We start from the raw sequence: 12,857 nt of genomic DNA, 5'->3' as shown, positions 1-12,857 counted from the left end.
AGAATTTCCAATCAAGAATTTCATATCCAGCCAAACTAACCTTCATATGCAAAGAACAAATAAGATCATTTTCAGATAAACAAGTGCTGAGGTAATAAGTTAACACCAGACCTGCCTTACAAGAGGTCCTGAAAGGAGTGCTAAATATGGAAAGAAAAGACTGTTAGATCAGGACCACAAAAACACACAAGTATACAGGCCGGTGACAGTATAAAGCAACCACACAAACAAGTTTGCATAATAACCAGCTAAAAACATGATATCATGATAAAATCCACACATGTCAATACTAACCTTGAATGTAAACAGATTTTAAGTGCCCCAATTAAAAGGCACATAATGCCAAGCTAAAGAAATTAGACCCAAACGCATTCTGTGTTAAAGAGAACCAACTCACACGCAATGACACACATAGACTCAAATTAAAAAATGGAGAATAATCTACCATGCAAATGGAAAACAGAAAGAAGCATACATTGCTTTCCTAATTTCAGACAAAACAGACTTTAAACTCACAAAGACCAAACAAGACAAAGAGGAGCATTACATAATGGTAAAGGCTTCAGTTCACCAAGAAGACCTACCTGTTCTAAATATGTAAGCACCCAACACAGGAGCAACGAGTTTCATAAGGCAAGTTCTTGGAGACCTGTAAAGAGACTTAGATTCCCACACAATAATAGTGAGAAACCTCATGGAGGAAAAAATAATCAAATATATTCAGGGCCCGTACTCAACACTTGACCAAATGAAATTAATAGACATTTACAGAACACTCCACCCCCAAACAACAGAAAATACATTTTTTTGTCATCACCACATGGTACATACTCTAAAATCAACCACTCAATCTGACCCCACACAACACTCAGAAAATTAAGAAAAAAAGCTTAAATCATAATAACCACACTCTCAGACCATAGTGCAATAAAAATAGAAATCAACAGTAAGAAAATTGCTGAAAACCATCTATTTACATGGAAATTAAACAACCTGCTCCTGAAGGACATTGGGGTAAATAATGAAATTAAGGCAGAAATTGAGACGTTCTTTGAAACTAGTGAGATCAAATATACAACATATCAGAATTTCTGGGACATAGCAAAGGCCACATAAAGAGGGAAGTTCATAGCACCAAATTCCCACACCAGAAAGTTAGAAACATTTCAAATTATCAACATAGCGTCACTACTACAGGAACTAGAAAAGCAAGAGCAAACCAACTTCAAAGCAAGCAGAAACAAAGAAATAACCAAAATCAGACTAGAGCTGAAGGAAATTGAGACATGAAAAGTCATACATAAAATCAACAAATCCAGGAGATGGTATTTTAAAAAATTAATATGATACATAGATCACTAGTTAGACTAATAAAGAAAACAAAAGAGAGAAAATCCAAATAAACACAATTAGAAATGACAAAGGGGACATTATTACCACCTACCACACATTAAAAAAAAAAAAAAACGGGGGGGCGGAGCAAGATGGCTGAATAGGAAGAGCTCCAGTCTCCAACTCCCAGCGTGAGCGACACAGAAGACCGGTCATTTCTGCATTTTCAACTGAGGTACTGGGTTCATCTCACTAGGGAGTGCCAGACAATCAGTGCTGGTCAGCTGCTGCATCCCGACCAGCGAGAGCTGAAGCAGGGCGAGGCATCGCCTCACGTGGGAAGCACAAGGGGAAAGGGAATCTCTTTTCCTAGCCAGGGGAACTGAGACACACAACACCTGGAAAATCGGGTAACACCCACCCCAATACTGCGCTTTAAGCAAACAGGCACACCTGGAGATAATATCCCACACCTGGCTGGGAGGGTCCCACGCCCACGGAGCCTCCCTCATTGCTAGCACAGCAGTCTGCGATCTCCCGGCAAGGCAGCAGCGAGGCTGGGGGAGGGGCGCCCGCCATTGCTGAGGATTAAGTAGGTAAACAAAGTGGTTGAGAAGCTCGAACTGGGTGGAGCTCACAGCAGCTCAAGGAAACCTGCCTGTCTCTGTAGACTCTACCTCTGGGAACAGGGCACAGATAACAACAAAAGCAGCAGAAACCTCTGCAGACGCAAACGACTCTGTCTGACAGCTTTGAAGAGAGCAGTGGATCTCCCAACACAGAGGTTGAGATCTGAGAAGGGACAGACAGCCTGCTCAAGTGGGTCCCTGACCCCTGAGTAGCCTAACTGGGAGACATCCCCCACTAGGGGCAGTCTGACACCCCACACCTCACAGGGTGGAGTACACCCCTGAAAGGAAGCCTCCAAAGCAAGAATCAGACAGGTACACTCGCTGTTCAGCAATATTCTATCTTCTGCTGCCTCTGCTGCTGATACCCAGGCAAACAGGGTCTGGAGTGGACCTCAAGCAATCTCCAACATACCTACAGCTGAGGGTCCTGACTGTTAGAAGGAAAACTATCAAACAGGAAGGACACCTACACCAAAACCCCATCACTACGTCACCATCATCAAAGACCAGAGGCAGATAAAACCACAAAGATGGGGAAAAAGCAGGGCAGAAAAGCTGGAAATTAAAAAATAAGAGCACATCTCCCCTGGCAAAGGAGCGCAGCTCATCGCCAGCAACAGTTCAAAGCTTGACGGAGAATGATTTTGACGAGATGAGAGAAGAAGGCTTCAGTCCATCAAACTTCTCAGAGCTAAAGGAGGAATTACATACCCAGCGCAAAGAAACTAAAAATCTTGAAAAAAAAGTGGAAGAATTGATGGCTAGAGTAATTAATGCAGAGAAGGTCATAAACGAAATGAAAGAGATGAAAACCATGACACGAGAAATACGTGACAAATGCACAAGCTTCAGTAACTGACTCGATCAACTGGAAGAAAGTGTATGAGTGACTGAAGATCAAATGAATGAAATGAAGCGAGGAGAGAAACCAAAAGAAAAAAGAAGAAAAAGAAATGAACAAAGCCTGAAAGAAGTATGGGATTATGTAAAAAGACCAAATCTACGTCTGATTGGGGTGCCTGAAAGTGAGGGGGAAAATGGAACCAAGTTGGAAAACACTCTTCAGGATATCATCCAGGAGAACTTCCCCAACCTAGTAGGGCAGGCCAACATTCAAATCCAGGAAATACAGAGAACGCCACAAAGATACTCTTCGAGAACAGAAATTCCAAGACACATAATTGCCAGATTCACCAAAGTTGAAATGAAGGAAAAAATGTTAAGGGCAGCCAGAGAGAAAGGTCGGGTTACCCACAAAGGGAAGCCCATCAGACTAACAGCAGATCTCTCGGCAGAAACTCTCCAAGCCAGAAGAGAGTGGGGGCCAATATTCAACATTCTTAAAGAAAAGAATTTTCAACCCAGAATTTCATATCCAGCCAAACTAAGTTTCATAAATGAAGGAGAAATAAAACCCTTTACAGATAAGCAAATGCTTAGAGATTTTGTCACCACTAGGCCTGCCTTACAAGAGACCCTGAAGGAAGCAATCAACATGGAAAGGAACAACCGGTACCAGCCATTGCAAAAACATGCCAAAATGTAAAGACCATCGAGGCTAGGAAGAAACTGCATCAACTAACGAGCAAAATAACCAGTTAATATCATAATGGCAGGATCAAGTTCACACATAACAATCTTAACCTTAAATGTAAATGGACTAAATGCTCCAATTAAGAGACACAGACTGGCAAATTGGATAAAGAGTCAAGACCCATCAGTCTGCTGTATTCAGGAGACCCATCTCACACGCAGAGACATACATAGGCTCAAAATAAAGGGATGGAGGAAGATTTACCAAGCAAATGGAGAACAAAAGAAAGCAGGGTTTGCAATACTAGTCTCTGATAAAATAGACTTTAAACCATCAAAGATCAAAAGAGACAAAGAAGGCATTACATAATGGTAAAGGGATCAATTCAACAGGAAGAACTAACTATCCTAAATATATATGCACCCAATACAGGAGCACCCAGATTCATAAAGCAAGTCCTTAGAGACTTACAAAGAGACATAGACTCCCATACAATAATAATGGGAGACTTCAACACTCCACTGTCAACATTAGACAGATCAACGAGACAGAAAGTTAACAAGGATATCCAGGAATTGAACTCATCTCTGCAGCAAGCAGACCTAATAGACATCTATAGAACTCTCCACCTCAAATCAACAGAATATACATTCTTCTCAGCACCACATCGCACTTATTCCAAAATTGACCACATAATTGGAAGTAAAGCACTCCTCAGCAAATGTACAAGAATAGAAATTATAACTAACTGTCTCTCAGACCACAGTGCAATCAAACTAGAACTCAGGACTAAGAAACTCAATCAAAACCGCTCAACTACATGGAAACTGAACAACCTGCTCCTGAATGACAACTGGGTACATAACGAAATGAAGGCAGAAATAATGATGTTCTTTGAAACCAATGAGAACAAAGATGCAACATACCAGAATCTCTGGGACACATTTAAAGCAGTGTGTAGAGGGAAATTTATAGCACTAAATGCCCACAAGAGAAAGCAGGAAAGATCTAAAATTGACACTCTAACATCACAATTAAAAGAACTAGAGAAGCAAGAGCAAACACATTCCAAAGCTAGCAGAAGGCAAGAAATAACTAAGATCAGAGCAGAACTGAAGGAGATAGAGACACAAAAAACCCTCCAAAAAATCAATGAATCCAGGAGTTGGTTTTTTGAAAAGATCAACAAAATTGACAGACCGCTAGCAAGACTAATAAAGAAGAAAAGAGAGAAGAATCAAATAGATGCAATAAAAAATGATAAAGGGGATTTCACCACTGACCCCACAGAAATACAAACTACCATCAGAGAATACTATAAACACCTCTACGCAAATAAACTAGAAAATCTAGAAGAAATGGATAATTTCCTGGACACTTACACTCTTCCAAGACTAAACCAGGAAGAAGTTGAATCCCTGAAGAGACCAATAGCAGGCTCTGAAATTGAGGCAATAATTAATAGCCTACCAACCAAAAAAAGGCCAGGACCAGATGGATTCACAGCTGAATTCTACCAGAGGTACAAGGAGGAGCTGGTACCATTCCTTCTGAAACTATTCCAATCAATAGAAAAAGAGGGAATCCTCCCTAACTCATTTTATGAGGCCAACATCATCCTGATACCAAAGCCTGGCAGAGACACAACAACAAAAGAGAATTTTAGACCAATATCCCTGATGAACATCGATGCAAAAATCCTCAATAAAATACTGGCAAACCGGATTCAGCAGCACATCAAAAAGCTTATCCACCATGATCAAGTGGGCTTCATCCCTGGGATGCAAGGCTGGTTCAACATTCACAAATCAATAAACATAATCCAGCATATAAACAGAACCAAAGACAAGAACCACATGATTATCTCAATAGATGCAGAAAAGGCTTTTGACAAAATTCAACAGCCCTTCATGCTAAAAACGCTCAATAAATTCGGTATTGATGGAACGTATCTCAAAATAATAAGAGCTATTTATGACAAACCCACAGCCAATATCATACTGAATGGGCAAAAACTGGAAAAATTCCCTTTGAAAACTGGCACAAGACAGGGATGTCCTCTCTCACCACTCCTATTCAACATAGTGTTGGAAGTTCTGGCTAGGGCAATTAGGCAAGAGAAAGAAATCAAGGGTATTCAGTTAGGAAAAGAAGAAGTCAAACTGTCCCTGTTTGCAGATGACATGATTGTATATTTAGAAAACCCCATTGTCTCAGCCCAAAATCTCCTTAAGCTGATAAGCAACTTCAGCAAAGTCTCAGGATACAAAATTAATGTGCAAGAATCACAAGCATTCTTATACACCAGTAACAGACAAACAGAGAGCCAAATCATGAATGAACTTCCATTCACAATTGCTTCAAAGAGAATAAAATACCTAGGAATCCAACTGACAAGGGATGTAAAGGACCTCTTCAAGGAGAACTACAAACCACTGCTCAGTGAAATAAAAGAGGACACAAAAAAATGGAAGAACATGCCATGCTCATGGATGGGAAGAATCAATATTGTGAAAATGGCCATACTGCCCAAGGTTATTTATAGATTCAATGCCATCCCCATCAAGCTGCCAATGACTGTCTTCACAGAATTGGTAAAAACTGCTTTAAAGTTCAATGGAACCAAAAAAGGGCCCGCATCTCCAAGACAATCCTAAGTCAAAAGAACAAAGCTGGAGGCATCACACTACCTGACTTCAAACTATACTACAAGGCTACAGTAACCAAAACAGCATGGTACTGGTACCAAAACAGAGATATAGACCAATGGAACAGAACAGAGTCCTCAGAAATAATACCACACATCTATAGCCATCTGATCTTTGACAAACCTGAGAGAAGCAAGAAATGGGGAAAGGATTCCCTATTTCATAAATGGTGCTGGGAAAATTGGCTAGCCATAAGTAGAAAGCTGAAACTGGATCCTTTCCTGACTCCTTATACGAAAATTAATTCAAGATGGATTAGAGACTTAAATGTTAGACCTAATACCATAAAAACCCTAGAGGAAAACCTAGGTAGTACCATTCAGGACATAGGCATGGGCAAAGACTTCATGTCTAAAACACCAAAAGCAATGGCAGCAAAAGCCAAAATTGACAAATGGGATCTCATTAAACTAAAGAAAAGAATTTTCAACCCAGAATTTCACATCCAACCATACTAAGTTTCATAAGTGACGGAGAAATAAAATCCTTTACAGATAAGCAAATGCTTAGAGATTTTGTCACCACCAGGCCTGCCTTACAAGAGACCCTGAAGGAAGCACTAAACATGGAAAGGAAAAACTGGTACCAGCTATTGCAAAAACATGCCAAAAAGTAAAGACCAACGACGCTAGGAAGAAACGGTATCAACTAACGAGCAAAATAACCAGTTAATATAATGACAGGATCAAGTTCACACATAACAATATTAACCTTAAATGTAAATGGACTAAATAGTTCAATTAAAAGACACAGACGGGCAAAGTGGATAAAGAGGTGAGACCCATCAGTTTGCTGTATTCAGGAGACCCATCTCACATGCAGAGACACACATAGGCGCAAAATAAAGGAATGGAGGAAGATCTACGAAGCAAATGGAGAACAACAACAACAAAAAGCAGGGATTGCAACCCTAGTCTCTGATAAAACAGACTTTAAACCATCAAAGATCAAAAGAGACAAAGAAGGCCAGTACATAATGGTAAAGGGATCAATTCAACAGGAAGAGCTAACTATCCTAAATATATATGCACCCAATACAGGAGCACCAAGATTCAACTTCAACACCCCACTGTCAACATTAGACAGATCAATGAGACAGAAAGTTAACAAGGATATCCAGGAATTGAACTCATCTCTGCACCAAGTGGATCTAATAGACATTTACAGAACTCTCCACCGCAAATCAACAGAATATACATTCTTCTCAGTACCACATCGCACTTATTCCAAAATTGACCACATAACTGGAAGTAAAACACTCCTCAGCAAATGTACAAGAACAGAAATTATAACAAACTGTCTCTCAAACCACAGTGCAATCAAACTAGAACTCAGGACTAAGAAACTCAATGAAAACCGCTCAACTACATGGAAACTGAACAATCTGCTCCTGAATGACTACTGGGTACATAACGAAATGAAGGCAGAAATAAAGATGTTCTTTGAAACCAATGAGAACAAAGATACAACATACCAGAATCTCTGGGACACATTTAAAGCAGTGTGTAGAGGGAATTTTATAGCACTAAATGCCCACAAGAGAAAGCAGGAAAGATCTAAAATTGACACTCTAATATTAAAATTAAAAGAACTAGAGAAGCAAGAGCAAACACATTCAAAAGCTAGCAGAAGTCAAGAAATAATTAAGATCAGAGCAAAACTGAAGGAGATAGAGACACAAAAAACCCTCCAAAAAATCAGTGAATCCAGGAGTTGGTTTTTGGAAAAGATCAACAAAATTGATAGACTGCTAGTAAGACTAATAAAGAAGAAAAGAGAGAAGAATCAAATAGACTTAATAAAAAAATGATAAAGGGGATATCACCACCGACCCCACAGAAATACAAACTACCATCAGAGAATACCATAAACACCTCTATGCAAATATACTAGAATATCTAGAAGAAATGGATAATTTCCTGGACACTTACACTCTCCCAAGACTAAACCAGGAAGAAGTTGAATCCCTGAAGAGACCAATAGCAGGCTCTGAAATTGAGGTAATAATTAATAGCTTACGAACCAAAAAAAGTCTAGGACCAGATAGATTCACAGACGAATTCTACCAGAGGTAGAAGGAAGAGCTGGTACCATTACTTCTGAAACTATTCCAATCAATAGAAAAAGAGGAAATCCTCATTAACTCATTTTATGAGGCCAATATCATCCTGATACCAAAGCCTGGCAGAGACACAACAAACAAAGAGGATTTTAGACCAATATCCCTGATGAACATTGATGAAAATATCCTCAATAAAATCCTGGCAAACTGAATCCAGCAGCACATCAAAAAGCTTATCCACCATGATCAAGTGGGCTTCATCCCTGGAATGCAAGGCTGGTTCAACATACACAAATCAATAAATGTAATCCAGCATATAAACAGAATCAAAGACAAAAACCACATGATTGTCTCAATAGATGCAGAAAAGGCCTTTGACAAAATTCAACAGCACTTCATGCTAAAAACTCTCAATAAATTCGGTATTGATGGAACGTATCTCAAAATAATAAGAGCTATTTATGACAAACCCACAGCCAATACCATACTGAATGGGCAAAAACTGGAAGCATTCCCTTTGAAAACTGGCACAAGACAGGGATGCCCTCTCTCACCACTCCTATTCAACATAGTGCTGGAAATTCTGGCTAGGGCAATCAGGCAAGAGAAAGAAATCAAGGGTATTCAGTTAGGAAAAGAAGAAGTCAAATTGTTCCTGCTTGCAGATGACATGATCGTGTATTTAGAAAACCGTATCGTCTCAGCCCAAAATCTCCTTTAGCTGATAAGCAACTTCAGCAAAGTCTCAGGATACAAAATTAATGTTGAAAAATCACAAGCATTCTTATACACTAGTAACAGACAAGCAGAGAGCCAAATCATGAATGAACTTCCATTCACCATTGCTTCAAATAGAATAAAATACCTAGGAATCCAACTTACAACGGATGTAAAGGATCTCTTCAAGCAGAACTACAAACCACTGCTCAGTGAAATAAAAGAGGACACAAACAAATGGAAGAACATACCATGCTCATGGATAGGAAGAATCAATATCATGAAAATGGCCATACTGCCCAAGGTAATTTATAGATTCAATGCCATCCCCTTCAAGGTACCAATGAGTTTCTTCACAGAATTGGAAAAAACTGCTTTCAGGTCATATGGAACCAAAAAGGAGCCCACATTGCCAAGGCAATCCTAAGTCAAAAGAACAAAGCTGGAAGCATCATGTTACCTGACTGCAAACTATACTACAAGGCTACAGTAACCAAAACAGCATGGTACTGGTGCCAAAACAGAGATATAGACCACTGGAACAGAACAGAGTCCTCAGAAATAATACCACACATCTACAGCCTTCTGATCTTTGACAAACCTGAGAGAAACAAGAAATGGGGAAAGGATTCCCTATTTAATAAATGGTGCTGGGAAAATTGGCTAGCCGTAAGTAGAAAGCTGAAACTGGATCCTTTCCTTACTCCTTATACAAAAATTAATTCAAGATGGATTAGAGACTTAAATGTTAGACCTAATACCATAAAATCCCTAGAAGAAAACCTTGGTAATACCATTCAGGACATAGGCATGGGCAAGGACTTCATGTCTAAAACACCAAAAGCAACGGCAACAAAAGCCAAAATTGACAAATGGGATCTCATTAAACTAAAGAGCTTCTGCACAGCAAAAGAAACTACCATCAGAGTGAACCTACAGAATGGGAGAAAGTTTTTGCAATCTAATCATCTGACAAAGGGCTAATATCCAGAACCTACAAAGAACTCAAAGAAATTTACAAGAAAAAACAAACAACCCCATCAAAAAGTGGGCAAGGGATATGAACAGACATTTCTCAAAAGAAGACATGCATACAGCCAACAGACACATGAAAAAATGCTCATCATCACTGGCCATCAGAGAAATGCAAATCAAAACCACAATGAGATACCATCTCACACCAGTTAGAATGGCAATCATTAAAAAGTCAGGAAACAACAGGTGCTGGAGAGGATGTGGAGAAATAGGAACACTTTTACACTGTTGGTGGGATTGTAAACTAGTTCAACCATTATGGAAAACAGTATGACGATTCCTCAATGATCTAGAACCAGAAGTACCATATGACCCAGCCATACCATTACTGGGTATATTCCCAAAGGATTATAAATCATGCTGCTATAAAGACACATGCACATGTATGTTCACTGCGGCACTATTCACAATAGCAAAGACTAAGTTTTCTAGTTTATTTGCATAGAGGTGTTTATCGTATTCTCTGATGGTAGTTTGTATTTCTGTGGGATTGGTGGTGATATCCCCTTTACCATTTTTTATTAAGTCTATTTGATTCTTCTCTCCTTTCTTCTTTGTTAGTCTTGCAAGCAGTCTATCAATTTTGTTGATCTTTTCAAAAAACCAGCTCCTGGATTCATTGATCTTTTGAAGGGTTTTTTGTGTCCCTATCTCCTTCAATTCTGCTCTGGTCTTAGTTATTTCTTGCCTTCTGCTAGCTTTTGAATGTGTTTGCTCTTGCTTCTCTTATTCTTTTAATCGTGATGTTAGGGTGTCAACTTTAGATGTCTCCTACTTTCTCTTGTGAGCATTTAGTGCTATAAATTTCCCTCTACACACTGCTTTAAATGTGTCCCAGAGATTCTGGTATGTTTTATCTTTGTTCTCATTGGTTTCAAAGAACATCTTTATTTCTGCCTTCATTTCGTTATGTACCCAGTAGTCATTCAGGAGCAGGTTGTTCAGTTTCCATGTAGTTGAGTGGTTTTGAGTGAGTTTCTTAATCCTGAGTTCTAGTTTGATTGCACTATGATCTGAGAGACAGTTTGTTATAATTTACGTTATTTTACATTTGCTGAGGAGTGTTTCACTTCCAACTTTGTGGTCAATTTTGGAATAAGTGTGATGTGGTGCTCAGAGGATGTATATTCTGTTGTTTCGGGGTTGAGAATTCTGTAGCTGTCTAGTAGGTCTGCTTTGTGCAGAGATGAGTTCAATTCCTGCATATCCTTGTTAACTTTCTGTCTTGTTGTTCTGTCTAATGTTGACAGTGGGGTGCTAAAATCTCCCATTATTATTATTATTGTGTGGGAGTCTAAGTCTCTTTCTAAGTCTCTAAGGACTTGCTTTATGAATCTGAGTGCTCTTGTATTGGGTGCATATATATTTAGGATAGTTAGCTCTTCTTGTTGAATTGATCCCTTTACCATTATGTAATGGCCTTCTTTGTCTCTTTTGATCTTTGTTGGTTGAAAGTGGCATTTTTTTTTGCAGTGATTGGTACCGGTTGTTCCTTTCCATGGTTAATGCTTCCTTCAGGAGTTCTTGTAGGGCAGGCCTGGTGGTGACAAAATCTCTAAGCATTTGCTTGTCTGTAAAGGGTTTTAATTCTCCTTCACTTGTAAAACTTAGTTTGGCTGGATATGACATTCTGGGTTGAAATTTCTTTTCTTTAAGAATGTTGAATATTGGCCCCCACTCTCTTCTGACTTGGAGAGTTTCTGCCGAGAGATCTGCTGTTAGTCTGATGGGCTTCCCTTTGTGGGTAAACCGCCCTTTTTCTTTGGCTGCCCTTAACATTTTTTCCTTCATTTCAACTTTGGTGAATCTGACAATTATGTGTCTTGGAGTAGCTCTTCTCGAGAAGTATCTTTGTGATGTTCTCTGTATTTCCTGAATTTGAATGTTGGCCTGCCTTACTAGGTTGAGGAAGTTCTCCTGGATGGTATCCTGAAGAGTGTTTTCCAACTTGGCTCCATTCTCCCGGTCACTTTCAGGTACACCAATAAGATGGAGATTTGGTCTTTTCACATAGTCCCGTATTTATTGGAGGTTTTCTTTGTTTCTTTTTACTCTTTTTTCTCTAAGCTTCTCTTCTCACTTCATTTCATTCATTTGATCTTCAGTCACTGATACCATTTCTTCCAGTTGATTGAATTGGTTACTGAAGCTTGTGCATTTGTCATGTAGTTCTCATGCCATGGTTTTCAGCTCTATCAGGTCATTTAAGGACTTCTCTACATTGGTTATTCTAGTTAATCTTTCATCTAATCTTTTTTCAAAGTTTTTAGCTCCTTTGCAATGGGTTTGAACTTCCTCCTTTAGCTCAGAGAAATTTGGTCATCTGAAGCCTTCTTTTCTCAACTCGTCAAGGTCATTCTCCATCCAACTTTGTTCCGTTGCTGGTGATGAGCTGCACTCCTTTGGAGGGGGAGAGGCACTCTGATTTTTAGAATTTTCAGCTTTTCTGCTCTGTTTTTTCCCCATCTTTGTGCTTTTATCTACCTTTGGTCTTTGATGATGGTGACGTACAGGTGGGGTTTTGTGTGGATGTGCTTTCTTTTTGTTAGTTTTCCTTCTAACAGTCAGGGCCCTCAGCTGCAGGTCTGTTGGAGTTTGCTGGAGGTCCACTCCAGACCTTGTTTGCCTGGGTATCAACACCAGAGGCTGCAGAAGAGTGAATATTGCTGAGCAGCAAATGTTGCTTCCTGATCGTCCCTCTGGAAGCTTCGTCTCAGAGGGGTACCCAGCCATGTGAGGTGTCAGTCTGCCCCTACTGGGGGGTGCCTCCTGGTTAGGCTACTCAGGGTTCAGGGACCCACTTGAGGAGGCAGTCTGTTCGTTCTCAGATCTCAAAC

Source organism: Macaca mulatta, chromosome X, assembly GCF_049350105.2.
Source record: "Macaca mulatta isolate MMU2019108-1 chromosome X, T2T-MMU8v2.0, whole genome shotgun sequence".
Lineage (NCBI taxonomy): Eukaryota > Metazoa > Chordata > Mammalia > Primates > Cercopithecidae > Macaca > Macaca mulatta.
The sequence above is the reverse complement of the archived record's forward strand: the minus strand, read 5'-3'. Positions refer to the sequence as shown.